Below are 27,737 nucleotides of genomic sequence, written 5' to 3' on the forward strand. Positions count from 1 at the left end.
ATCACCTCTCATTCACAACAGTACCTTTTGATTATGGTCATCTACCCACCAGTTCCACTTAGCAACAACCCCAACTACCCTACTACTCCCCACCACAGCGCAATGGGATTGGCACTCAACTAGGAGGGGGGTAATGTTTACCGTAGCATAGAGGAGTGAGAAAATGAAGCAGAGGAGCGGGAAAATGGAAAAAGGAGATAACTAAAAGGGCACAAGACAAAGGAAGGAAAAGGCACCTCGGATGGAAGTCAAACCCTGGAAAATTTGAATGACGACCTCTCCAGAAGGCCTCAATGTCGCCTCGAGAAAAGAAAAGAGTAAAAGCACACCATTAATTGTGAAAGCACTCGTGAATCCTTGTAAAAGAGTGCCAAGCGCACTCTTGTGCAAATTGTATGCACTAGTTGGGAATGGGATAAGTTAGAACGGTGGGAAATAGGAAAAGAGGGCCTAGGCTAATGGCCGGCCATGTAAAAAGTGGGGATGACTGCCCAAAAAGTAGGGCATGTATATAAAGTTCAAAAGTGAATGAGAAGACCATTCTTGTATGTGGCCAAAGCTTCTTCTTCTTCTTCTCTTATTTCTTGCCTTCTTGCTTGTGCTTGAGTGAGGGATTGAGGGAGTGTGAGGGAGTGAGGGAGTGAGTGTGTGAGAGTGAGGGATCGTGGGGAAGAAGCTCCCCATCTTCTCTCTTCATCTTCTCTTCTTCTCTTCTCTTCTCTTTTCTCGTGCGGCTATGGAGGATGAAGCTTGACGGAGAGGGCTTGAGCTTGCTTGAGCTTGCCGCAAGGATCATGGAGCTACCGGAGTGCAAGAGAGAGGAGGGAACTCGATCGAGCAACAAGGTAAGCTCACTACACCCGTAAGGTAGTCATTGTGCGTCGGCTATGTGAGAGGTAGCCATGGCCACTCGGCTTGAAACACTTGATCAATAAGCGGTCCATAGGTCTCGGGGTAGAGCTCCGTAGCTCCCCTTCAGTTATTAATAAATTTATAATTAAGGCCTTAGCTCTAAAAGTCAAGCACCTACTTCCCAAAAATATGCACAATGCTCGTATATGGCTTTGATGGATGAAGATCCATAATGCCATACTAAAATTGAGGGTTACCATGGAATATCAAGTTGAGAGATAAGGTCAATTTCTGCTCATAAACATGGACCTAGACAAGGCTTACGAGAAATTTTGGTTGGGATTTCATAACTACAGTCATATGCTATTTAGGTTTTGCTAATGGATTGTGATTTATGTCAACACACTCTTTTACAAATGCCACAACTAAAGTAGGAATACATGGGTGCATATATCATCCATTTGCATTGTAGAGATTAGCGAGGTAAGGTTGCCCCCTAGCCCCACTTCTCCTTGTTGCCACAAATCTATTGCTAAAATTGATTGACTATAAGTTGCAAAGAGGCTCAATTATTGGGTGTTCCCTCTCTAATAAGTCTCAAACATGTACCTAGCTATTTATTGATGACAACTCCAATATAGTAAAGGAAAACCAAGAAAATGTTACTAGACTTCTTGAGGTATACAAGCGATATGCTCACCTATTTGGTGCCATGATAAGCAAACTTGAAACATAGAATCTTTCTTTAGGTCTAGGTGATGCACTTGAGTAGTTGGTGTAGCTTGGATTAAGTGTTGTCAAAATTTGGGATGTATTCTAATACCTAACCTATATCCCTAGGGCCTAGAGATATCCAATTTGCAAAAGCTCCAATGGATTGTAAAAAAGGTGGAACAATGGATTGTAAAGTCTAGGCCCTCACCTCTTAGCCTTGGTCCAAACCTGGTGATATTAGAAAAGATGTTATTCGGAACTCTTATATTTGTGGCAATGGCTACCCCTTTCTCCAATTCATAGTGGGATAAAATTGATAAGATGCTTAAAAGTTTTTTATGGAACTATGGTACGATAGGAATATGGCATTTGATCTCCTAGGATGTGATCATGAATATAAGATCGGGAGGTGGATTGGGACTTGGAAAACTTTCATTAAAGTAGATTTTTTAGCTTTTTATGTATGTTGGAGACAATGCACCATGAATTATTATCACTAGGCATGCAATTAGTACACCTCCTATGCCAGCAGGTCACCTTACTTGGGAGGATGAGATTGTGGCTATCGAATGAAAAGTTAGGATTGTTGGCAAATGCTATGGTTAATCTGTGGAGAGAGGTGATTAAGGAGATTCAGTGGAAGAATGTTGACAACTGGAAAGGAGATGTGGTATTGCTATAATTTCCTAGAAGCCTACTCCAATTCATTCTCACCAATCAACGTAAAGCCTAAACTATCCAAAAAGATTGCAAACAAATGCTTGGCTTGATGCAAGGATATATGAGATGAACACAATGAGAGGGTCATGGAGCTCAATGAAAAAACAATCAAGTTCTCTCTAAAAACAAAGCAATAGGAATAATTCGGATGTCTATTGAAATGGAAAATGAAAATTGACTGTCATCCTCTCTAACTAGAACGAATGCCTCATGGAGATAGGTGGGAAATCATAAAAGCATTCTGACATTTAAAGTGAAGAAGAGAAATGACTTTCAAACCCCATCACTAGAGGTTTTTGGTGCAATTAAATACAAATGGAAAAATACTTATGCTTAGACTTTAGAACAAACATGGTAAAGGAGAATAGTCAATTGTTGGGCTATAACATTGAGCTAGCATTGTCATCTATTGTGGTAGTGACCAAGAAGCTACCTACCAAGGACAAATTTAGCAAGTTCAAGACGATTAACATCTGTTGTCCAATGTGTATGTTTAGAAGAGACAGACAATAAGCCACCTTCTTTGGAGCTACAATGATGCCAAAATAATCTAGGGCCAAAGGAGATGCTAGTTTCAAGTAGCTAGTTTTAACATCTCAATTAAGATGAGGACAATCTTGTTTGGAGACGAGGGATTGTTGGATGATGAAAATCTAAAGCTTTGTAACATGACAAGAGCTATGGTGTTCAAAAACCAATGGACCAACAAGAAAGTTATCATTATCACAAAAGATAGTAAAATTGCTTTGGAGACACAATATTCAAAAGATGCAAAATTGTAACATAATGTGCTTTTGAGCCCTTATAAAAAAAAATCCAATTTTTAGAATAGTTTTCAAGCACTTATCTAAGTGTTAAGAAAGGCTTTTGGCACATGTTTGCTTATAGATACTTATGTAAATGTTCTATTAATATGCCTATGATTGATTTCACATTAAATAGAGAAGATTGCCAATCAAAGTGACATAGTGACATAAGGTTTTGAATACTCAAGAACAACTTGCCAAAGGTAAGGTAAGTTGCTAGAAGGGTGTGAGAAAGGTTTGTGATTATAGTTTTGGGCCAAGTAAACTCTCATTATAGACGACCGGAAGGAGAAGCAAAGATGTGTGAAAGTTAGCGTTGGGTGATGTGGCTACTGTTGAGAAATATGCAATCACATCCACCATAGCCTCTTTGTATGGGACAAACAAGGCAAAGAAACAAACTGCAAATAAAGCCTTAGACTAGGTCATGTATGCATGGTTTATTAAAACCACGGTTGTTGAATAACATGGTCCCTTTTCACCTACCTTCACCTACCCATACCACCTACTGTAATCCTATAAAAGGCACTCATCCGCACACTCATTCTATCAATCATTATCAATCAGTTGTACTTGCATTATGATTGGATAATATTAGTTGTTCTTCTTTGTCAATGCTTCTACCTCATTATGATTGTCTATTTGCTCATCAGTGATCCTCCATATCATGCATTCTCAGTATTTTAACATGGTATTAGAGCCGGTTTTAAGTCAGTGAGTGATCAGGCCACTAATTGAGCCACTTTAGTTTGAATTTCTAGCTCCCTCCACTTTTCCTTGGATCTCTCACCTACCTCCATAGCTACCCACCTTCAGTGGAGGACTTGTAGCTCCCAATCCAGGCCATTTCAGCTCGTGTTTGCTTCTGGGCAAACCTTCTTTGACTCAGGACGCTCCTCGGTGTTACCTCAAGCCATGACATTGTTGACTCCATGCTCCAGCATTGCGCCATCATTCAGTCGCTACGTTTTATGCGCCCTGTGTTGTTTGTACAATCGATTTTGCCTACACGCTTCACGATGCTAACGAGCATCATAGGGCTTTGATAGCTTACTTCCTAAGCTTCATTTCTAGCAAAAAAGTTTTGGAAATGATCAAGTTTTCAAGTCACAAGAGGTGAAAAAACCAAGCTGCCCCTTGAAACTCTAATGCAAACTCCATAGCTATCAAGCTTCAAACTCTTGTTTTACTTCCTTCTCTCACTCTTGTGGCTCAAATCAAGTCACTGACTCTCTAATCTGCTCCAGCACTCAGTCTTCAGCAAGCATTCAAGTTACTTACCAGCAAGGAGGGGAGATCTTGACAAGAGTATCAAGCATTTCAAGCAACATTATCCTTGACACCCATCTAGTGCTTTTAGCACTAATGTCAGTTAACACAATCAGCTTTGCCTCTAATCAAAACTGATTTTTTTTGCAACTCCAACATCAAATCAAGGAAGGGAAGACTCAGACTTTCATCAGATCTTGAAGATTCCAACTTCAAGGGCATCATAGTCACTAAATTGCCTAGTATCTCTTGATACTAATCACCTACTGATTCTTTAGCACTTGTCCTCAACTGGAACTGGAATTGTTTGGAGCTGATTTCCTGCTGATCTTGCAATCTCAAAATGGGCAAGGATTCACTGACATCCCGATTCAATGATGTTGGATTCCACACATGGCAAACTAGGATCAATTTGATCCTAATGAAGAAAGGCTTGTGGTCAATCACAAGTGGTCAAGAGAAGAAACCAAGGGAAGCTGCACTTATAGTTGTATGGGATAAAAATGATGACAAGGCTCAAGCAATTATCAAGCTCAAACTTGATGATAGCTACATTCATCATGTTGATGATTGTGAAACCTCTTACGCGACATGGGATAGATTAGAAACCTTATTTGAAGCTCATTCTAAATCCTCAAAATATGGTTTACTAATTGAATTTTTTAGGCTCAACATGCAAACTAATACCTCACTTGCAACTCATTTGAATTATATGGAAAGCTTGTTGACACAGCTTGCAGGAATCAACTTGAAGATGGATGAAGACATTTGCATTGGAGTGCTTCTCAAAAGTCTTCCACCTGAATTTGATAATATGTCTACCACATTAATCAACATACCAAAGCCAAAACTTTTGGACATCAAAGCCTCTCTCCTAGAAGAAGAAAAAGAAGATCAAGAACAAAAGAGAAACAAGCATCCCAAGAGGAGATCGACAACTCCTCTATGTGAAAGGGAAGAATAGCGTAGTCTGTGACTTTTGTAAGAAACCTGGGCACACTATAGCCTTTGCACACTATAGCCTCTACACACTTAGTGAGACCTTGTAACAACCTCTAGCTTTGTATGGTTGTTTTTGTTTCTTCCATGTCTACACTTAGCAAGGTTCTACTCACAACAGCCTCTGTATACTTAGCGTCTTTTACGACTGTGATTGAGGAGGGGTGTTGAGAAATGTGCAATCACATCCACCATATCCTCTTCGTATGGGACAAACAAGGCAAAATAACAAACTGCAAATAAAGCCTTAGGCTAGGTCATGCATGCACGGTTTATTAAAATCACGATTGTTGAATACCATGGTCCCTTCTCACCTACCTTTAACTACCAATACCACCTGCTATAAGCCTACACTCATTCTATCAGTCATTATCAATCAGTTGTACTTGCATTATGCTTGGATAATATTAGTTGTTCTTCTTTGTCAATGCTTCTACCTCATTATGATTGTCTATTTGCTCATCAATGATCCTCCATAGCATGCATTCTCAGTATTTTAATAGCTACTTCATTAACTCAAGAATCATGACACGGCATGGGGTTAGGGGCATTTACAGACCCACGTGGTGAATGCATGGTACTGGCTCAGGCAAAGAGAAGACAAAACCAAGGGGATGTCAATATGTCATGTGGGAGAATCAAGAAATTACAAGCAAGCTTTGCAGCTCAATGGGCATGACATGTCTGAGATCAATGAAGCACTAACATGTGACTAAGCACAATGAATCCTCCAAATCCAAGTTCAATGAAGGATCGAGGATTCTTCAAGTGTTGATCTCCTTCTCCTATGAGAGGGTCAAGAAGAGGTATGCTACTCTTAGCGTTACTAGCATGTATCTTTATCTCATGGGCAGGCCCCTTACGAAAGATGACTTCTGTCGTTGATTTGATCTCACCTACCAAGGGAAAGGCACCCTGGTGCAATACAAATTTGTGGGTAGGGGTTTCTACCTGGCAATCTTGGGCTCAAAGCTTGAGAGAGATTGGTTTGCTGGCCTCTGCTATTGGTCATAATGGGAATCTGGTGTATGTCCTTCCATGGTCATGATCTTTCTCACTTGAAGGTGTACTTAATGATGAATGCCCAAACTGGGTGGAATTCACTAAAATACAATCGTGGTTGGTTGATGAAGTGCCGACTATTGCTGTGATAATGGGGAATCAGTGTGTGCCTTTTGCAACAACCCTATGGGGGCTTATCAAAGCAACTAACAAGGCATGTGTCTTGTGGGACAGGAGGAATGACATGCCTGAATATCTATATTTACAAGATCCCAAGGGTTCGGAGGTCATTCTTGCTGTTAAATTGATTGCATTTCCTAACTCATGTTAGTTATGCAAGTTGAGAGGGCATTTCACCAAAAACTGCCCTAGTAAAGGGACTAAGAATGCCCACCTTGAATCAGTGGAGATCGAAAAAGACAAGGAGAAGAGGAAAAAACATGAAGAACCACAAGGTTCGAGCAAGCTGGTCGAGGAGGGAATGCTATAGAAGGAAGAAAAAGGATGGAAGGAGGTGCAAAAGGCTAATAGGCATGTGAAATAGGGCCCTATCTCGAAGAATCAAAGTGCCCTTTGTGAAGGAGGCCTTGTCTAACAATAATAACCAGGATAAGGAGAATGTCCTACCTAAAAATTAAGAATGGAGAGGAGGAGGTAAGAAGAGTGGAGGGAAGCAATCACTCGAGTGCCTAGCGAGGAACCCCTTGGTGGATCAAATTTTTTTTCACCCCTATCAAAGATTATGAATTGTTGGATTGACCAATTGAACTGTGTTGAGGGGAAGGCACTCTCAAGTAAGCTAAAATTTGGATCACGGAATGTCCATGGGCTCTCCTCGGATGCATGCAAGTGGAGCACTTGTACTCTAATAAAAAGAATCAAACCTAGCAGCTTGGCTCTTCAAGAAGTGAAGTTAGATGCTGATGGATATAAGGCATTTATTGTGCTAGGATATGAGACTTTCTTTAGCACTGAGAGAATGGGAAAGGGAGGAACCATTCTCCTTGTCAAGGATACCTTCAGTCCAACCTTTGCTTTTGCAGATGACAAAGGTAGATTTATTGGTGTCAGGATTGAGGTAGGAGGTGAGGAAAACTATCCATGCTTAGTTTATGCTGATAATTGTTTTGTTGCAAGAGCCCAATTGTGGCAATTTTTGAAACAACACCTCCACGGAAAGAATGCTCTTATAGGTGGGGATTGGAATATGACGAATATGACAGAGCGGGTAGAGGACAGGTCACATGGTAGTGGGAGCATGATCTTTGAGGAAAAAGATGCTTGGCAGATGTTGGTGGCTTCTCTGATCTAGAGGATATGGCAATACTAGCAACTGGTAATTGGTCTAAGAGAATAACTTGGCACAGTAAGCAAGTTGATTTGGCATGGAGGGGAAGTCAATTGGATAGGTCGTATGCTACTGATGGTGCTTGGTGGCTTGGTGGTGGTATAAAGTATACTATTATTGAGGAATGGGTTTCCTTCGACCACTCCCAATACTGGCTACATGCAGGGTAATCCTCAATTCTGCAAACCACCACCTTTTGGGATGAATGTTTCATTATTGCAGTAGGATGCCTTTGTTAACAAACTAAGACAACAATGGACCAGAGCTAGATATCTTGATGCAACGGCTGAGTTCATGTGGCTTAGGTACCAAAAGGTGATCACGAAAACCTTGATGGCACACGTTAGACAAAAAGTAGCCAGTAGAAGATACATCAATAAGCAAGCATCTAGGACCATGATGGCAACTCTTGAGGCTCTATAGGCTGATCCAGACGATGTGATTATGCAGTGGGTTCTTAGGAATGTTGAGGAATACCTGAAGGAACATGAGAACCAGGCTATCCAAGCAGTGAAGGTCCAACTTAGAGGGCAATGGGAGCTATTAGGTGATGATCCTAATGCCTTCTATTTTGCAAGATTGAAGGCTAAAAAGAAAAAGGAGACAGTCATGAGCATTGTGAATCAAGAGGGGACCTTAGTTTATGATCAAACCTCAATTATCTAAGCCTTCAAGCAACATCTAGTATCGATAGTTAGAGACAAACCCCTCCCATTCCAAATTACAAAAGAAGGATATGTGATTTTTTGAGAGACTCAGTAGTTCAAATTGGCTTTGATCAAGCGTTATCTCTTGATGGACCCTTTACTATTGAGGAGGTCAAGGATGTTGTTTTTTCAATGAAGAAAGGGAAGTCACCAGGCATTGATGGGATCTCTGAGGAGGTTTATCAAGAAATATGGGATTGAGATGAATTGGTGGCGTTGCTTAATCATATAAGATGCTCAGGATTTATGCCATCTTCCATGAATAAGGGATTAATCAAATTAGCTCTGAAAGCTTAGGACAGAACCTAGCTCTCAAACTGGAGACCCTTGACAATGTTGAAATTTCCATTACAAGGTGCTAGCCAAGACCTTGGCCACTAGGATCAAGATGCTGATGGGAACCACGATACATAGGATGCAGTTTGGGTTTGTCAATGGGAGGAAAATCCGTGATGCTATGTTGAATTTGGTGCTCTCCATGGATTATGCATTGTCCTTTAGTAAGGATTTTGTTCTTATTAATATGGATTGGGACAAAGCATATGACATGGTCAATTGGGATTTCATATTGGATATACTTAGAATTATGAAATTTGGTCCTATCTTTGAAAACAGGGTAGCATCCATGTTCAACAATGCCTCTGTTGCTATTACCATTAATAGTTATGTGACCTCTACCTTTGAGTTACATAGATCCATAAGGCAAGGTTGCCCACTAGCACGCCTTCTCTTTGCTATAATCACAGACCCTCTATTGAGAAGGGTAGACAAAGCCATTCAAACAAGCCGCATAAAGGGTCTACCTCTCCTCGATAGTTCTTAGATGGTAGTGTAGTTTTTTGCCGATGATAACGCTCAGTGTAATCCAAAGTAGAAATTGGGTCTTTAGACTTTTTTAGAAGAAATTAAGTACTTTGGCCTAGGGGCTAAGTTGTATCCTTGTGATACTGTAAATATTTACTTTTAATGGAATGGAAATATGAGCGCGCTACATGCACCAAAAAAAAAACTCTCACTATTTAGCCTTAGCATTTGGATCGAATTAATGAGAACACTATATCAATGGTATCCCTGCAGAGTTATAACGTGGCTGAGTGAAGGGTAGGCTTTGAATCTTTTCACGTGTGCGTCTCATCATGTCTGTTATGTTGAACCCCAGCATTAGGATTGAATTAATCCGAATACTAATTCGATAGGACTCCTGTATGACCAGTTGTAACGTGGCTCTGGAGTGAGAGGCGGCCTTGGAATCTGTCAGTACTTCAGAAGTCAGCGTGCAGAGCCTATCTCACGCCTAGGGCAAGCCTGTATTCCGTCTTGGACACATCAGAAGCAGCACCACAGATACCTCAGTCGTCTTCGCTCTCAGGTAACCTAATCACCCTTTCCCTGGTTTCCTGACTTTACAGGCCTGATGTGGCATCTGTTTACATAGCTTAGACGCAGTTTTTTTACTTTGCAAATCGTAGCGAGGTGTGCCTTTTGGATATGGTCGCTCCGGACGCTGCATAGATCTGCCATGGAACTGCCTTTCTCTCAAGCAGATCGTGCCTTTTGTGATACGAATTCAGCGTCCTAAAACCGCTCAAAAGGGACACGTACACAGAAGCCGTCATGCTGGCAGAGAGCACATCTGATTGTTGGCATCACATCCGAAATTGTCAGCAACAGGCACGATGACCTCAATTACATTTCCAGGAGAGCTGAAACAAGACAGACATCACAGCACAGCTGGAGTGGCAGCAACAGATGGGAGCATAAACCTGTGTATAATCTTATTGGGACAGTGAATCTCCGTGCTCGTAAATTGCCATCAAGTGTGCTTGGGAAAATCTGTTCTTAGTCTCTAGACGACCATAAACACGGCGTGGGTCAACTCATGGATCGGTGGTTATTATACACGAGCATCTACTTGTTGGTTTATCAGGGTAAACCATGGGTTGGTGTCCTCTCTCTTGGTGCTGATCTTCCTTTGTGCTCTTGGGTGCTGCCCAGCATTAACAATACGCCTTGCTGCTTGTGTTTTCCATACTGTAACTTTAGCTTTCTTTTGGATTGATTGGCATTCTCTTTCAAGAGATTGAAAAGAGTCGTTGGCATTTTCTTCCCCTCGTTACAAAACCTTATGATCCAAAAGTAAGTCACTATCCTACTGGACTTCAACATGTCCTTATGCCTTGTGGATGAGGCTCCTTGTAGTATTGTTGTCTAAACTCGAGATGTTCATGAATAGGAATATGGGCTAGGAAAGGGGTTGTTTGAAGGTGCAAAGGCTCATGCACTAGGTATTGTGGTCCATTCACAATACTTAAAGGAAATAGGGGAAATGACTTATAGTCTCCACTTTCTTGCCATAGGTAAGATACATCCAAATTTTCATATAATTAAGCTAACAAAAAGCTAGGTGAACTTCATAATCTTGTTTTGGGGTATGAGATAGCAGAACCCTTCGGAAACAATCACTTCCACATGAGTCTGAAAGTATTTTAGATGTTCATAGTAGACGAATTAGGAATTTTGTGTATTGGTTGGTTAATGTGGCATATGGGAGAAACTATTAATGGTCATGGCCATACCTTGGTTCAATATATTGAGTTAGTGAGGGACATTAAGAGCTTAGTCCGGTCCAATCATTTTGGTTGCTTTTGGTCATTTTGTCCTTTGCCCCTATTTTGGGCCATGTACATCTTTTTGGCCCAGGATGCTGTCCTAGGGGAGTTGATCATGTCCTAGAGGATTTTAGATCAGTCTTGCCTATTTATAGGCCTCACCTGTCAATTGGTCAACATCCTTCAGTTAGACTTCTGTCTCCTGCCTTCTCTCTCCTAGCGCTCAGCACATTTAGGTGCTGAGTTTTGTGTCAGCTTCCTTTAATCATTCAGCTGAGTTTCTCTTCTTCAGCTTTCTTGCCTTCAGAGTTGCTTTTCTTACTCTCGTGCATCCTCTTCTGCTGCACCTCTCACATAGTATCATCACTATTACTTCATTGCAAGCTTGCTGCCCAATATCTTTTTTAGCTGTCTCCCTGCCTACCAGCTTTGTGTTTGCTTTGGCATTCTGCAACATCAGACATTACTAGCATGTCTTCATTCTGTACTGCTACTGGTTAGGTGTTTTTACACCCCCTTCTCAGCTGCTGATGCCCCTTTCAGCATTGGCAACAGCTTCTACCTGCTGTACCTGATCAGGCAGCATTTTTTCTGGAGGTTTTGTCGCATTCCCAGCCTGTCTCACTCTTCTTCCAGCTGCATTTTGGTGGTTCAATCCTGCTGGTGCTGTGTCTTACCTTTTCCAAACTTGCTGGTGCTGCCTTTTTGCTGTTCATTGCCTGCTGGTGCTGTGTTTTCCCTCTAAGGGTCTGTTGGTGCTGCGTTTTCTCTTAGGCACTGCTGTACTACGATTTCACTTTTTGGGAGAGTTGGAGGTTGCAATTTGTGCAGTTCTTGACCATGTGGGCCGAGGTGAACATCCCCTTGGGTGGCACGATTGCGTTTGTTGGATACTCCCCTTTGTCTTCAGGTGTTTGGTGTTTGTGCGATACTTATTACTTTGAGCTTTTCTTTGCATAGATATTGTTGATGCATCTTCTTCTTGTAGGCCACAAGTGTCTCAACCTTGCTTCTCTTTGCTTGCATCAACGTGCATGTTCTTGTGGTCCCCAATCTCCCAAAGGTTCATGAGTTGGATGATTCCAACTACTCCTTGTGGAGGGTTAATGCATGTCACATTTTTGACACATGAGATGCAAACATTTGTCTCCCCAACCTATTCTCCCCTCAAAATATGCATTTGACCTTGAAGATTCATAGGATTAGGCTAATTTGTGGGACACCGCTTGGCTTTTAGAGACACCTAACAGATTGGAGTGATTGCTTTGTGCTATCATTGCGAATCCCAGTGGAGAAGAAAAGTAGAAAGGGAAGGATAAGAAAGAAAAGGAGGGCGCAAGGTAAAAGAAAGGGGAGGAAGAATCTTTTAAGAGGGCTCCTCATTGTAGGAAAGGTGAAATTAGCCTTCCTCGGATAGGGTGGTAAATAACTTGATTAAGCACTATTTATAGCAATTAACAAATTCACAAAACTGAAATGCTCACTTTATTATATAATCTTGGACATTGGACGCCCTGTTCGCCCCAAAACTAGTGCCCCTCTCAATTGAAGAAGAAGTTGATGTGCAATGGGATTCTCCCAATCTCCTTCGGTATTCCAACTCCCCTTGCTGTCCAAAATGACCAGCAAGTCTTCAATTTGATTTGCCCCTTGATTTGTGCAGTCAATTGGCCTTCAATGCTTTGATGGAGATGGAAAATACCCCAAATTCATTGATTTGCCGGTCCCTCCACCTGAATTTGGTTGAAAACAACTTCAATCCTATTGAATCCAAGTCTTGGAGCTTCCAATTTCTGACACGCTTCTCGAGGCTATTGCTAAACCCTAATTTTTGCTGCAAATTAGGGTCTACAGTAGAGAAATCTGAAATTTCTCAGCCTTTGGTGATCTCAATGTTGTAATCTTTGGAGCAAGGCTGTAGAAAGGTTGGGAGATGAGAGAGAATGCTGAGGAGAGAGAAAGAACTGAAGAAAATCTGTCATTCACTGCTATTGCCATGTCTCAACAACTTGTAGATGCAGAACTGAAGAAAATGAGTCATTTATTGCTATTGCCTTGTCTCAATAGCCTGTAGATGCTGTTACTTGTTGTTGGTTGGTCTTCTCCTACCCCTAACTGCCTCAGAAGGTCCTCCAATGGCTGCAAATCAGACCAACAGCATCTCCTTCTCCTCTCTTGTAGGCTGAATACACTAAAATGCCTCTCTTCATTCTCTAAAGACCTTTTTCAGTCTTGCATAGGCATTTTTTACAAGTAGCAGCGTTCCCAAATGGTTTTCTCAGCATTATTCATAATTAAATATTAAATTTCAATCTTTAAATATTAAAAATTAATCTAATAATTATTTCGGTGCAAATTGGCTAGGCAACTTCGATTCCTGAGTGTCTTTGCGCCATTTTTGACCATTAAATTGGCGTTAAGTATCATTAAATGCCACTTTTCGAGTATCACCAATTGACACTTATGGCCAAATGAAGGACTTAGGCCAACAACTGGCACCAGATACTGCCAAGTACTTGTGCAGTATAACTTATAGCAACTTTTGCCTTTGACATCCTGTGATTTCATCATGTTCAGGGCTCGTAAATTTACTCTAACGCTAGTTACACCTCACATGTGCAACATTCACTCAACCATGTGATTAAAAATTAATCCACATGTTAAGTGAGGTTTCAAAAATACATGTTCTCTTGATATCCTTTTCCCTTAAATTCCTTGCAATCGTCCTTGATTGCACCACTAGATGTATCGAAAGCAAAATAGTGGACTGAAATTTCCATAAGGTACATCATAGTTAACACAACATTGCACACTATTGCTCAACCATTCCATATGCCCAACACATGCTGAAAATTACCAGCCAGTCATAACATAACATAAGACTCACAAAGAATCTCAAAAAACATTGTTAGATTATCATGTGACATGTCTATTTCTCATGAGCTCAACTCATCTGGCAAAACCAAACCATAGCATAGCATAACCGAGCATAAACCATGCCTAAAACATCAATGACAACATAATATATGCTTTTGTCTATGGATCCAGATGTAAACCATTGAAAACTGATCATAATTTGATTATAAATTGATCACTTGCTGATCTGAGAATTGATCACAAACTGTTGTAGATGTGACTCCAAACTGATCACAAACTTATTGTAAAAATTGACCAGCAATCAATGCAAAAGTTGAGGTAAAGCTGATACCAAAAGTGATTATAAACGGTTCTCAAGCTGATAAAAAACTAAGCTGAAACCGATCAGAATTTTATCTCAAAATTGAGGCAAAATTCATACCAAATTGATCATAAGTTGATGCAAAAGTATAGTTCTAGTGCTCGGGTGAAACTCATATTTCTCTGTATACATCTCACGGTGACTAGTATATGAAGTAGTGACCTCATGGCAAACATACTGTCAACACAGTACCTTGGATGCATGCTGAATACATTCGAGATCCACTACATACGAGAGGTGTCCATAATTGGAGGAGTGGAAGTGCTATCTCCCGCTTGAGCATTAGGCAATACCTCGGACTCTTGCTCTGCTGAACCTGAGGGAGCCCGAACTAAAGTCGATTCTAACTGAAAGGTATCTAGGTAAAGCTGCAACAACTGAGGATGGTCTGCCAAGCCATCCTCTTCCATCCATTTGGCATCCATTGGTGAATAATTCTGAAATTTCACCAAGTATCTCCTGGAAACTTTACCTTTCACCTTTCTTTCCTTATGTGCCAAAAATCTGCTTGGGTACTAAAATCTCATCCAGCTCCTTAACCTAGGCTGAATTTCGGTAGACATATCCTCTGGCACATCACCATGAAAGGGCCTTAACAAATTGACACGAAAGGCATTGTGTATCTGCCAATGTGGAGGTAATTTCAGCCGATATGCCAGATCGCTGATCTTTTTCAATACTTTGAAGGGCCCATAGTATCTCATACTCAACTTCGGATACAATCTTTCTCTTCCGTTCATCTTTTTTAGCCTTGCCTTTTCAAAACGCAGCAATACATAATCACCCTTTGCAAACTGCAAAGCATGTCTGTGGCGATTAGCTGCCCTCTTTTGCTTTTCTTTCGATCTCTGAAGTACATATTTTATTTTTACATAGGCTACATCCAAGTTTTCCACATAATGATCAGTCTCAAAGATCTTATCCTTAGTTTGCAGAATAGGTGGTACCTTCTTGCCACCCTCAACCACCTCAAATGGAGCTTTGCCCATAGAACTATGCACTATGTTGTTGTAAGTAAACTCAACCAAGGGCAAACAGTGCTTCCATTGTGTCTTGTGGTCTGAAACATAGCACCTCAAAAGATCTAACACTATGGAATTTGCTTCCTCAAACTGACCATTTGTCTGTGGATGGAAGGATGAGAATTTCAGCGTGGTACCCATATTCTCAAACAACCCCTGTCAAAAGAAACTGGTCATCTGGGGGTCTCGATCACTAATGTTTGACTCTGGCATACCATGATACTTAAAGATGTGCTACAAAAATAATCGTGCCATATGATCGATCTTTGTTTTCTTCCTCACCAGAATGAAATGGGCTTGTTTGCTAAACTTGCAAATGATATTCCATATCCCATCATTCCATGTAGGTGTCTTAGGAAGCTCAAAAATAAAGTCCATTGCAATGCTCTGCTAGGGTCTATTTGGAATAGGCAAGAGCTGCAACAAACCTGGCATCTTTTGCCTATCATGCTTAAACTTCTGGCATACAATGGATATCTTAACAATCTGTTCTACATCATGCCTCAAAGCTGGCCAATAAAAGAAATGCACCGTTGCCTTGACTGTGGCATCGATACCTCTGTGTCTTGCATACAGAGGAGCATGACTTTTAGTGATAACTCTAGGCCTTAACTGCTTTATGTCACACAGTCGTCCATGCTTTATAAAAAATCCATCTCTTAGCACGTGTTCATGCCTTTGGCCATTGCAAAGCTGATCATAAACATTAGCAAAGTCCGAATCAGGAACATATTACTCTTTCATGGCATCCAACTTAGTGTGATAAGCCATGTTGATGGCTGAAATTTGTGGCTTATGTGACAGTGCATCAGCCACAACATTCTTTTTACCATCAATATGCACAATCTGAAAATGAAACATAGAGAGAAAATTTGCCCATCTCATATGCGTCTCTAACAACCTTGTTTGTGTTAGAAATTACCTCAAAAGTTTGATGGTTTGTCTATACTGTAAAATCAGCCCCCAACAAATAATGTTTCCACGTAGACAGTGCATGAATTACAACCAAGAGCTCTTTCTTGTAGATTGCAAATTCTTTTTTGCATCGTGGAGAATTTGGCTCTCATAAGCCACAACTCTGCCATTTTACATAAGAGCAGCTCCAATGTTTTTACCACATGCATCGCATTGAACTATGAATGACTTCCTTACATCGGGCAACGCAAGCACAGGATCTGAAGTCATCTTTTCCTTCAACTTTTCAAGCGCTGGAATTTTCATTGCTGTCCATCTAAATGGCACATCCTTCTTCTGCAAGGCATGCAATGGAGATGCAATTTCAGCAAACTCGCGTACATACTTCCTGTAGTAAGAACATAAACCCAAGAAGCTGGAGATCTCATACACATTCCTTAAAGGTGGCCATGATTGTATTGCCTCAACCTTTTGTAGGGTCCATGCGAATACCGTCAATCGATACAATATGCCCCAAAAAGTGGGTTTCATGCAAGAAGAATTCACTTTTCTTGTCATTGATAACCAGCCTCTGCTCACACAGTCCATTGAACACAATGTCCAAGTGTTTTCTATGCTTTGCCTCGTTCTTTGAATAGACAGTCATGTCATAAAAAAAAAAGCCCACAAATGTTAGACAATGTCATTTCCTGGACAGTCGGCGAGTCGGATAGCAGAGCAGTACGGCCATAGTGGATGCCACGTCAGTAGGGCAGTCAAGTGCCACGTGGCACATGTATAGTCGGACAGCAGTTCTGTGCAATCGGCCAGTTTTTCTGCAGTGGGCTGCATTAAATGCAGCCGACCTAGTGCTGGGAATTCCTATTTTTCGGCTATTTATAGCCAGTTTTGTGGCACACTCCAGTATTCATTATTTCAGATTGTGATCTTGAGATTTGTTGGCTGAGATAGACTGTGCTCAGGCTGACGGAGATCGAGGTCATCAAGTCGGAGACATACTCAGATATTTCCTCTGCCCCCTTGTGTATTTCTGCACTCTTATACAGCATACTACACCACAGATTTTCTGTGTTTACAATGTTTCCTTTTTTCTCTCTCTCTCTCCTCTGTGTGTTCACTCTCTCTCAGTCTTTGTCCTAGGATTCCGCATCGCTGTACTCTAATATGGTATCAGAACGGTGAAGATGGACTTATTGAGGACTGAACCTATGTAAGGAGGAGATTTCAGCGCGACACAAGGCTGCGTTTCCAGGATTCGAGGGTGAGTGGGAGGGTTGCGCATTGGATCAAGACTGAAGCGAGCGTGGGCGTGCGGGAAAGGAGTCTAATCGGTGAATTTGTTGCAGGTTATTGCTGTTTGATGGGGAGGAAGGTTGCGCTTGAGGCCTTCCATTGCAGATTTTACCTTTTCGTCACCTCCGGAGGGAAAAGAAGGTTTGGGCAGCGGAGGAATCAGCCCTAGAAGGTTCCGTTTTCACAGTCAAAGGGGGCTGATTTTGCGTTTGTGCAGGTATTGCAGGTTAACATGTCTACAGAGACTGATTTGGAGTTCCAGGCGATCATGGACAGGAAGGTGCCTGTCCTACCAGGTGTTCCATCAGATCAAGAGCTTGATGGTGACAATTACTGCATCTGGCGGGTGATGATGCTGGCCATTTTAGAGTCTTATGATTTGGCAGAATTGGTGATGGAGAAGATTAACAGGCCCTCGGTGAGGGATGAGTCCAAACTCTCTTCCAATGCTCGTGCGGAGTTAACCAAGGCCCAGTCTCATTGAGACAAACTGAATGCCAGGATTCGTTCTTTTCTGTTTCTGTCTTGCACCACAGTCATGATAGCTCACATCGACCACTTGACAGTGGCTTGTGAGATATGGTTGGAGCTTGACCAGATGTATAACCGGATGACCCTGATGAAGAGGGTTTCTTTTGGAGATGCAGCTGCAGACTTTGTCCATGAATAAGTCTTCTTTGCTTCGGGAACATATCAACAAGCTTCGGCAGCTTCAGATGTAGGTTCAAAATGCGGGGAAGCCTATTTCCTTCGAAGATATGGCGATCACTTTACTATCCGAGTTGCTACAACGATTCGGTACTTTTTATTCCGCTCTTATTGCATCAGGGCAGGAGTTGACTCTTCGGTGGGAAGAGTTGGTTCCTATGGTCTTGGACCAGGAGGAACAAGTGAAGGGACAGAATGCTTCCAAAACGGAGACATTGGTTGGTCAAGCCTCTCAAAAGAAGGGAAAGGACCAGAAAGGACCTAAAGAAGAAGAAGGAGGATAACAAATCCAAGAAGGACAAGGAATTGACTTGCCATATTTGTGGAAGGATCGGTCACTGGAAGAAGGATTGCCCCGACAAAGACAAGAAGGATATGAAGGACTTTGGAGCGGTAGCTGCACCCTCATCAGTGGCTTTTCTACACTTCGCAGTCTTTGAAGACTCTACACCGAAGACTTCTGATGCTGCGGTGACAGCTCCCCAGGCCCGAGAGTGGATTGTGGACAGTGGTGCCTCACGGCACATGACTTCTTCCGTTGGTATTGCCCACTTACGACCTTCGCGTGGGCAGATTCTCATTGGAGACAGCTTTTTTGTGTCTATTGCTGTGCGGGGTGAGATGCAGCTTATTCCAGATGGACGCGGTGGTACCCACACCTCTGAGGTGTTGCATGTGCCAGGATTGGGGTATCATTTACTTTCGGTCCATAAGATTTGTGCTCTTGGCCTCTTGGTGGAGTTTGACAGTGATACTGTTTGAGTCCTTGATCGTGGATTGCGGAAGGTTCTCTCTGCAGGATATGAGGAGAATGGCATCTACAAATTGAAGTCTTCTTTAGCTCTTTACTTCACTTCTTCTTACTTCTCAGACACAGTTCGAGCTATGGTATGGTCGGTTTGGCCACCTGAATTACAAGTACCTTTGGAAGGCGTCGCGAGGGTCGTTTGTCCGAGGCTTGGCGGACATAGTGGTGAGCCATCAGCCATGTGTCTTGCATTCGTGGAAAACTGCATCGGGATGCGATTCCCAACAAAGCTTCTAGGCTGTCTACTTCACCTATGGAGCTTGTATCTACGAATCTTTGTGGCTTGATGAGGACCGAGTCCCTGAAGGGGAGGTTGTACTTCATGTTGATCGTAGATGACTACAGCAGGATGACTTGGGCCTATTTCTTGACTTTGAAGTCAGAGGCTTTCTCTCACTTCAAGGATTGGCTTCTCTTTGAGGAGAACCGTTCCGGCGAGCGGACTAAAGACCTTGCATTCATATAAGGAAGGTGAATTTATGTCTAGTGAGTTTGCTTGTTTTTGTGCAGATAGGGGCATTCACCAGGAGTTTGCTAACACCAATACTCCCCAAGAGAATGGCATTTTGGAGCGGAAGAACCGAAGTGTAATCGAGATGGCATGTACCATGATGGAGCACCGACAGACATCTTAGTTTCTATGGGCCGAGGCAGTGGCTACCGCAAGTCACGTCCTTAATCAATCTCCCACTTCGGCCGTAGACAGGATGATACCTTTTGAGGCTTACTTCGGGACTAAGCCTGGTGTCTCGTATTTCAGGATCTTTGGGTGTGACGCTTATGTGCACATTCCGAAGACGTAGCGTGATAAGTTCGAGGCGGCTTTCCGACGACAGGTTTTTGTTGGCTATAGCTCCCAGTCCCAAGGTTATCGTTTGTTTGATCCTGTCAAGTGGGATGTCCACACGAGCCGAGATGTGCGGTTCGTGGAAGTTCCGGCCACAGAGGGGGGTGAGGAGCACCCCATCCTTGGAGATCCAGGGGAGAGCTCGGCTCCCGAGACAGTTCCTTTGGAGCCGGAGCCTCTTGATGAAGATTCTTCTTCTGATTCAGAGTCTTCTCTTCCACCAGCCACCCCCGAGGAGCTTCCGCCGGTGGATGTTCCTGAGTCTTCAGCAGATGGAGAGCGACGGGGAGAGGTTCGTCCTCCTCCTCGTTGGGCCTGTGACACACTCCAAGATTTAGGGATCAAGGGGGTCCTTGAGGAGTGGGAATTGCAGGATGGACCGCAGAGGTCACGGAGGAACCATGCACATTCTTCGGAGCTTGTCTGCTCCAACTATTGTTTGCTGACCCGTGTTATGCAGGATCGAGAGCCCACTTCAGTGAAGGAGGCTTTGCAGTCTCATCATTGGCAGAAGGCCATGGAAGCTGAGTTGGAGGCTATTGAGAGGAATGGCACTTAGTCTCTTGTGCCTCATTCCTCTCACAAGAAGGTGATTGGTGTCAAGTGGGTCTTCAAGACCAAGTACCTTAGCGATGGTTCTTTAGACAAGCACAAGGCTCGCCTTGTTGCTAAAGGTTTTACTCAGCGCCCAGGCATTGATTTCCATGATACTTTTGCCCCCACTGCTCGTATGGCGACTATTCAAGGTGTTTTTGCCTTGGTTGGCCTGTTTATGAGTTGGATGTGAAGTTGGCCTTTCTTAATGGTGACTTGTAGGAGGAGATCTATGTTGAGCAGCCTCCTGGCTTTGGATCCTCGGATGGGAAAGTTTACAGGTTGAAGAAGGCCTTGTATGGCCTCAAGCAGGCTTCGTGTGCATGGAACGAGAAGATTGACTCGTTTCTTCAGTCGAAGTTGGGATATCGGTGCTCCAAGGCGGATCCGCAGCTTTATGTGCACGTTTGTGTTATATGTTGATGATTTGATTTTGATAGGGGATCATGCACAGAAGGTCCGAGAGACTAAGAAAGCTTTACATCAGGCATTCGAGATGATGGATTTCGGGCTTCTTCATTTCTTCTTGGGTCATGAGCTTTATCAGTCTCAGAGGGGGATTTTCATCTCTCAGTAGAGGTCCATTCAGGAGCTCTTGGTGACTTTTGAGATGGAGACTTGTCGGCCCATTACTACTCCTATGGATCCCAATTGGAAGGCCACTTCACACTCAGATTCTCCCGTGATGGATGCTTCGTGCTACCGTCAGTTGATTGGATCCTTGATTTGGCTTCTCAATACTCGTGTTGATCTTTGTTCTGCTGTGGGTCTTTTGGCAGGGTTCATGACAAAATCCAAACAAGTGCATTGGTAGGCTGTCCTGAGGATTCTTCGGTATTTGAGGGGGATCTTTGACTTAGGGATTTCTTATCCTGCAGGTACAGATGCTTCAGATTTGGTTCTTGCCGGTTGAAGTGTCTCGGATTGGGCTGGCGATGTGGACCACCAGCGGTCTACTACATGCTACTGTTTTACCTTGGGTACATGTGTTATCTCTTGGAGTAGCAAGAAGCAGCCCAGGTAGCCCTTTCTTCTACTGAGGTGGAGTATCGGGCTACGTCTTCCACTACATGTGAGGTTGTGTGGCTTCGGAGATTGTTGGAGGAGCTTGGCTGCCCTCAGCCTCGTCCTACTCTTCTGCGGTGCGACAATGAGAGTTGCATTGCCTTGGTACGGAATCTCGTATTTCATGCCTGGACGAAGCACATTGAGATCCAACATCATTTCATTCGAGAGAAGCTTTTGGATGGGACTGTTGATGTGGAATATCGCAAGACGGAGTATAATCTTGCAGATTTATTAATGAAGGCGCTTCCCCAGGCTCTTCTTTGCCAGCATTCCAGATCCCTCTGTCTTTTAATCCATCCAGGATCTGAGAGGGGGTGTTAGACAGTGTTATTTCCTGGACAGTATGCCAGTTGGACAGCAGAGCAGTACGGCAAAGTGGATGCCACATCAGCAGGGCAGACAAGTGTCACGTGGCACAGGTACAGTCGGACTGCAGTTCTGGGCAGTCGGGCAGTTTTTCTGTGCTGGGAATTCCTATTTTTTGGCTATTTATAGTTGGTTTTGTGGCACACTCTAGTATTCATTATTTCAGATTCTGATCTTGAGATCTATTGGCTGAGACAGACTATGTTTGGGTTGACGGAGATTGAGGTCATCAAGTCGGAGACATACGCAGATATTTCCTCTGTCCCCTTGTGTATTTCTGCACTCTTATACAGCATACTACACCGCAGATTTTGTCCGTTTACATTGTCTCCTTTTCTTTCTCTCTCTCTCTCTCTCTCTCTTCTCTCTGTGTTCACTCTCTCTCAGTCTTTGTCCTACACTTCCGCATCGCTGCACTCTAACAACAAATCCTCTATGTGGCCTGAAGATACGATCCATCATCCGACTAAAAGTGGTAGGAGCATTCGTAAGTCCAAAAGGCATAACAAGAAACTCATACAATTCAAAAGATGTTCTAAAATCTTAGGCATATCTTTTGGTCTAATGTGTATCTGATGATACCCACTTTTCAAATGGATACGGCTAAATATGGTTGCCCCTTGCAATCTATCCATAATGTCATCGATCCGAGAAATCGGAAAGCGATTCTTTATTGTGATCTTGTTCAAAGCATGATAATCAATGCATATACGTCATGAACTATCCTTTTTCTGCACCAAAAGCACCGGAGAACAAAAAGGAGATAAGCTGGCTGAATCAGTCCTGTTTCTAATAGCTCATTTATCTGACTCAACCTCTTGTTGGGTTGCATGGACTTTGTATGGTGGCTTATTAGATAGGCTACTTCGAGGGATAAGATCTATGCCATGATCTTCTGGCCTTTCAGGCGGTGGCTGCCCTGGAAGTGACCGAGAGAAGCAATGAGCATACATTTTCAGAAATGACATACGATCCTTTTCTAACTTACACATGTTCCCAACATTCACACTATCATCTTTATCCTTAGTAAAAACCAAGTATGTTGAAAGATGATTTTTTATTACTTTAAAAATGGTAGTTGCAGATACAACAGGGACAGATACAGGAACAAATTCACCTTTCAACTTTACATGAAGTATGAGTTTTTGATTTTCCAGCTTGTTGCCTATTGGGACAGTCCCTTGCAATGTGACCCTCCTATTCATCACAAATAAAGCATCTATTTGCAGCCATCAATTCTGTACGTTGTGCCAATGTTTTCGAGCCCTTTCTTTGCTGTTTTGGCCACTTTTCAGACTGTTTTTCAGATTTACCCCTTTTCTCAGTCTTAAACAACTTTTTATTTGGTTTTTTCCCACTCTCTAGGAAGCCCGAATTCTTCCCACGCAGCAAAGTATTGGCTGTAGCAGCAATCTCTATGAGTTGAGACATGCTAGACATGGTGGATTTAATACAAAAGTTCTTGATTCCTTTGGGCAGTCCACAAATATATTTTTCCACTTGCTCATGAAGGGATACGGTGCAATAAGAAGTAATAGGCAACAATGCATCCCAAAACTTCTTATTATATTGCTCCAAATTCTTATATTCCTTAGCTTCTAGCTTATTCCAAGCTGTCATGATGTCCACCTCAAAGGTACTTGTCAACCAATTCGATGCAAACATTTGCTTGAATTGTACCCACGTTGACGGTGCTCTACCTTGTATCAAAAGAGTGGACCACCATTGTAATGCATTCCCTTTCAAGAAAGTGGTTGCCTTTCGAATCTTCGAGGTCTCCGTGAAGTTTCCCCTTGATTAGGTTGCATCAAACTGTTGAATGAAAGTCAAAGATTTCAACCTATCTTGTACACTATTGAAGGACTCAAACTTCACTGCTTTTCCACCCTCATCATAGTCTTTTGCTGCCCCTTTGGGTGTCAAGTTGTCATACATTGGCTGTTGCAAAAAGGGTGCATTTGTGGAATTTACATTAGAACCAACGCCAAATGGAACATTTGCATGATCAACATTCATTCCTTGAGCCCTTTAAGCATTCGGGGTGTAGATGCAGTACCAAACATGCTACTTTGTGCCCCAGGCATCAAGCCAATGCTGCTTTACGTAGGGTTTTGCATATTTTCAGCTATACCTGAATACATTGGGCCTTGCACACCATGCATTGGTTGCTGTATATCAATGCCAAATGGAGCATTTGCATGACCAGCATTCATTCCTTGAGCCCCATAAGCATTTGGGATGTAGGTGTAATACCAAACATGCTACTTTGTGCCCTAGGCATCAAGCCAATGCTGCTATACATAGGGTTTTGCATATTTTCAGCTATACCCGAATACATTGGGCCTTGCTCACCATGCATTGGTTGTTGCATACCATAGGGATTTATACCATACATTGCCATATGTGGTCCTTGTCTAACCGTAGCATGAAAAATTGTCCTCTCACCAAAATATCCTGGTTGCCCCATCATAGCATGTACGCCCGACTATCCAAAATCCATTGAATTGACACTTCCATGATGGCCTTGCATTTGCATTCCTTGCCCCGTAGGTATCAACTGTTTTATTTCATTAGCATCTTTGGGAGCTTCAAATGAAGAGTTTGGTATTATCTTTGGTGCATCTTGCTGTCCCGAAGGTGTAGAAGGCATCTTCTTCTTGCCTTTGCTGTCCTTCTTTGGAGCATTAAAAAATTGGGTAGATTGAGCTTGAGTCCATCTCACTGTATGTAGACATATTGCTCTAATTTCTTAGCTGGGAGTAAAAATCAGCAGTAGCACAAAGCTTTGACTTGCAATTAAAGTGCCTTTGGTCCACCAAATCAAGGGATTGAGTGGTGTCACGGCAATGGAACCATGAAACCAGCCTTTCTCCTTGGATAGGGTGGTAAATAACCTGATTAAGCACTATTTACAGCTATTAACAAATTCACAAAACTGAAATGCACACTTTACCATATAATCTTGGACTTTGGACACCCTATTGGCCCCAAAACTAGCACCCTTTTTGGTATTTATTTAACTCAATTGAAGAAGAAGTTGATGTGCAATGAGATTCTCCCAATTCCCTTCAGTATTCCAACTTCCTTGCCGTCCAAAATGACTAGCAAGTCTTCAATCTGATTTGCCCCTTGATTCACGCAGTCAATTGGCCTTCACCTACTTTGATGGAGATGGAAAATTCCCCAAATTCATTGATTTGTTGGTCCTTCCACTTGAATTCGACTGAAAATAGCTTCAGCCCTATTGAGTCCAAGTCTTGGGGCTTCCAATTTTTGGCACGCTTCTTGAGGCTGCTGCTAAATCTTAATTTCTGCTACATATTAGGGTTTATAACAAATAAATCTGAAATTGCTTAGCCTCTGGTGATTTCAATGCTGTAATCTTCGGAGCAAGGCTGTAGAAAGGTTAGGAGATGAGAGTGAATGCTGAGGAGAGAGAAAATTCAGACTTTCTTCACGAAGAACTGAAGAAAATCTGTTATGTAGTGTTGCTGCCCTTTCTCAATAGCTTGTAGATGCAAAGAACTGAAGAAAATAAGTCATTTATCGCTATTGCCCCGTCTCAATAGCGTGTAGATGCTGTTATCTGTTATTGATTGGTCTTCTCCTACCCCTAGCTGTCTCAGAAGGTCCTCCAATGGCTGCAAATCAGACCAACATCATCTCCTCCTCCTCTCTTGTAGGTTGAATACACTAAAATGCCTCTCTTCATTCTCCAAAGACCTTTTTCAGTCTTGCATGGGCATTTTTGACAAGTGGCAGCGTTTCCAAATGGTTTTCTCAGTATTATCCATAATTAAATATTAATTTTCAATCTTTAAATATTGAAAATTAATCTAATAATTATTTCGGTGCTTTAAAAAAAATCTAACTGGCCAATAATTAAATTGGCTAGGCAACTTTCATTTTTGAGTATCTCTACACCATCTTTGATGATTAGATCGGTGTTAAGTACCATTAAACGCCACTTCTCAAGTGTTACCAATTGATACTTATGGCCAACTGAATGACCTAGGCCATCAACTAGTACCAGATACTACAAAGTACATGTGTGGCATAACATATAGCAACTTTTGCCTTTGACATCTCGTGATTTCCTTGGGTCTTAGGCTCGTAAATTTACTCTAATCCCAGTTACACTTTACATGTGTAACATTCACTTAACCATGTGATTAAAAATTAATCCACATGTTAAGTGATGTTTTAAAAATATATGTCCTCATGACAAAATGTATAGTCATGAAGGATTAGTGTTGGCAGAAGTATCTCCACTTGTGTCCTTTTAAGGATGCCAAGGCATTTAATATAACTTCAAAGGATCCCACCTCTACGGCACTAGCTTTAAAGCTTGTGTTTGTTATCTTTTTATGATGTAGATGAGGAGATGGCTTTGGGCTTAGAGTTGAAGCCTTGGTTGGTGGATAGTGGGGCCACTAACTATACGATTCCACATATATTACCCAAATTGCTGTTTTTGCACCTAGAAATTGAAATGTTGAAGTGAAAACATGTTAATAGATTGTATCTCATGGTTTAGAGTTGTGTAATTATTGGGCATCTTGTGTTCTATGTTGGAGTATGTTTAAGGTTGGCTGTCTTGATTTTGGATGCTAGTTCTCAATCGGCTGACATGTATTTTGGGCACCTATTTTGGGTTGGGCAAGTGGTCCTCCAGTTGGGCATTGTTTTTGTCTATTTATAGGTAGGCTTCTTTCTGAGTTATTCGCTTCAGTTGCATCCTGGTGAAGAAAGGGAGATGTTGGCATAGTTAACAACATACATCTCATACTTCCATATGTGTATGGGTATGAAAGTATGACTGAAGTATGATTCAAACCTTGGGGCTGAATCATATGTTGCTTTAAATTTTTTCAAAAAAGACTAGTAAAAATCAAATACACTAAAATGTGATTTTTCATTACTTTAGAAATGATACCTACAGATACAACATGGATATATTAATCTTTCAATTTTACATTAAGTGTGAGTGTCTTTTCCTTATGTTGAATAGTAATCTCTTTCACACAAGAATCAATCACTGCATACATACAATGACACCATGGCATTCCAAGCAATATGCCACAATCTTCAAGTGGAGTAATGAAGAACTCTTCGTTGTCTACATGTCCTTGTATATACAACTGAAGCTTTCCAATCATTGGTGTGACAGGCTTTGCATGGACTTTATTGATGAGCTAAAACATGCTTTGCAGCTAATTAGCATTTTTAAACAGTCCCAAAATATGCTTAATTAATAAAAAAACAAATTTTATGCGTAGTTTGAGAAAGTTTCAATGGTCTTCCAAAACCTTAATTTTTTGGGGCATCCTTAAATATCTATAAATTTACAGGTCGCCCACGATTCATCCTTATTCCTTTAGTGCAAGTTCTCACTCCTCTGTTGCATTTGTTCATCTATCATCGCCAGCCTAAAATTGCCTCCTTTGTGTGGTGGATCCTCCATCAGCTAGGCGACAGGTGCTATCACAGGGATGTGAAATTTTGAGATTCTCTAATCTTGTGGATAACATTTGATTAAGATATTAATCAAATGTGCAAGGTTGTTTAGCACGTGATGCATATGGCAGTTATTTCATGGAGGGTCCACCGCACAAATTGCCTCCTTTGTGCAATGGACCCTTTATCAGCTAGACGACAGGTGCTGTCAGAGGGATGTGAAATTTTAAGATGCTCTAATATTGCGGATAACATTTGATTAAGATATTAATCAAATGTGCAAGGTTGTTTAGCACATGTGATGCACATGTCAGTTATTTCATGGTAACAGACCAAGGATCTCGACAATGCAATGGGTGTCAAATGTAAAAGTTGTAATAAGTTATGCTTGACAG

At 41.9% G+C, this 27,737-nt stretch overlaps 1 protein-coding gene across 1 annotated transcript in view; it reads left to right on the forward strand.

The window, feature by feature from the left end:
• The first annotated feature begins 9,524 nt into the window (after positions 1–9,524).
• The window catches only part of LOC148016019 (phytochrome-associated serine/threonine-protein phosphatase), a 44,058-nt gene continuing 25,845 nt past the window's right edge, over positions 9,525–27,737 (forward strand). The window contains exon 1 of the mRNA XM_087664133.1: positions 9,525–9,786. The gene's annotated coding sequence lies outside the window, so the exon portion shown is untranslated. The remainder of the gene's footprint in view (positions 9,787–27,737) is intronic.

Source organism: Lygodium microphyllum, chromosome 23 (assembly GCF_053477565.2).
Source record: "Lygodium microphyllum isolate KBCC chromosome 23, Lygodium_microphyllum_v1.1.10, whole genome shotgun sequence".
Classification (NCBI taxonomy): Eukaryota; Viridiplantae; Streptophyta; class Polypodiopsida; order Schizaeales; family Lygodiaceae; genus Lygodium; species Lygodium microphyllum.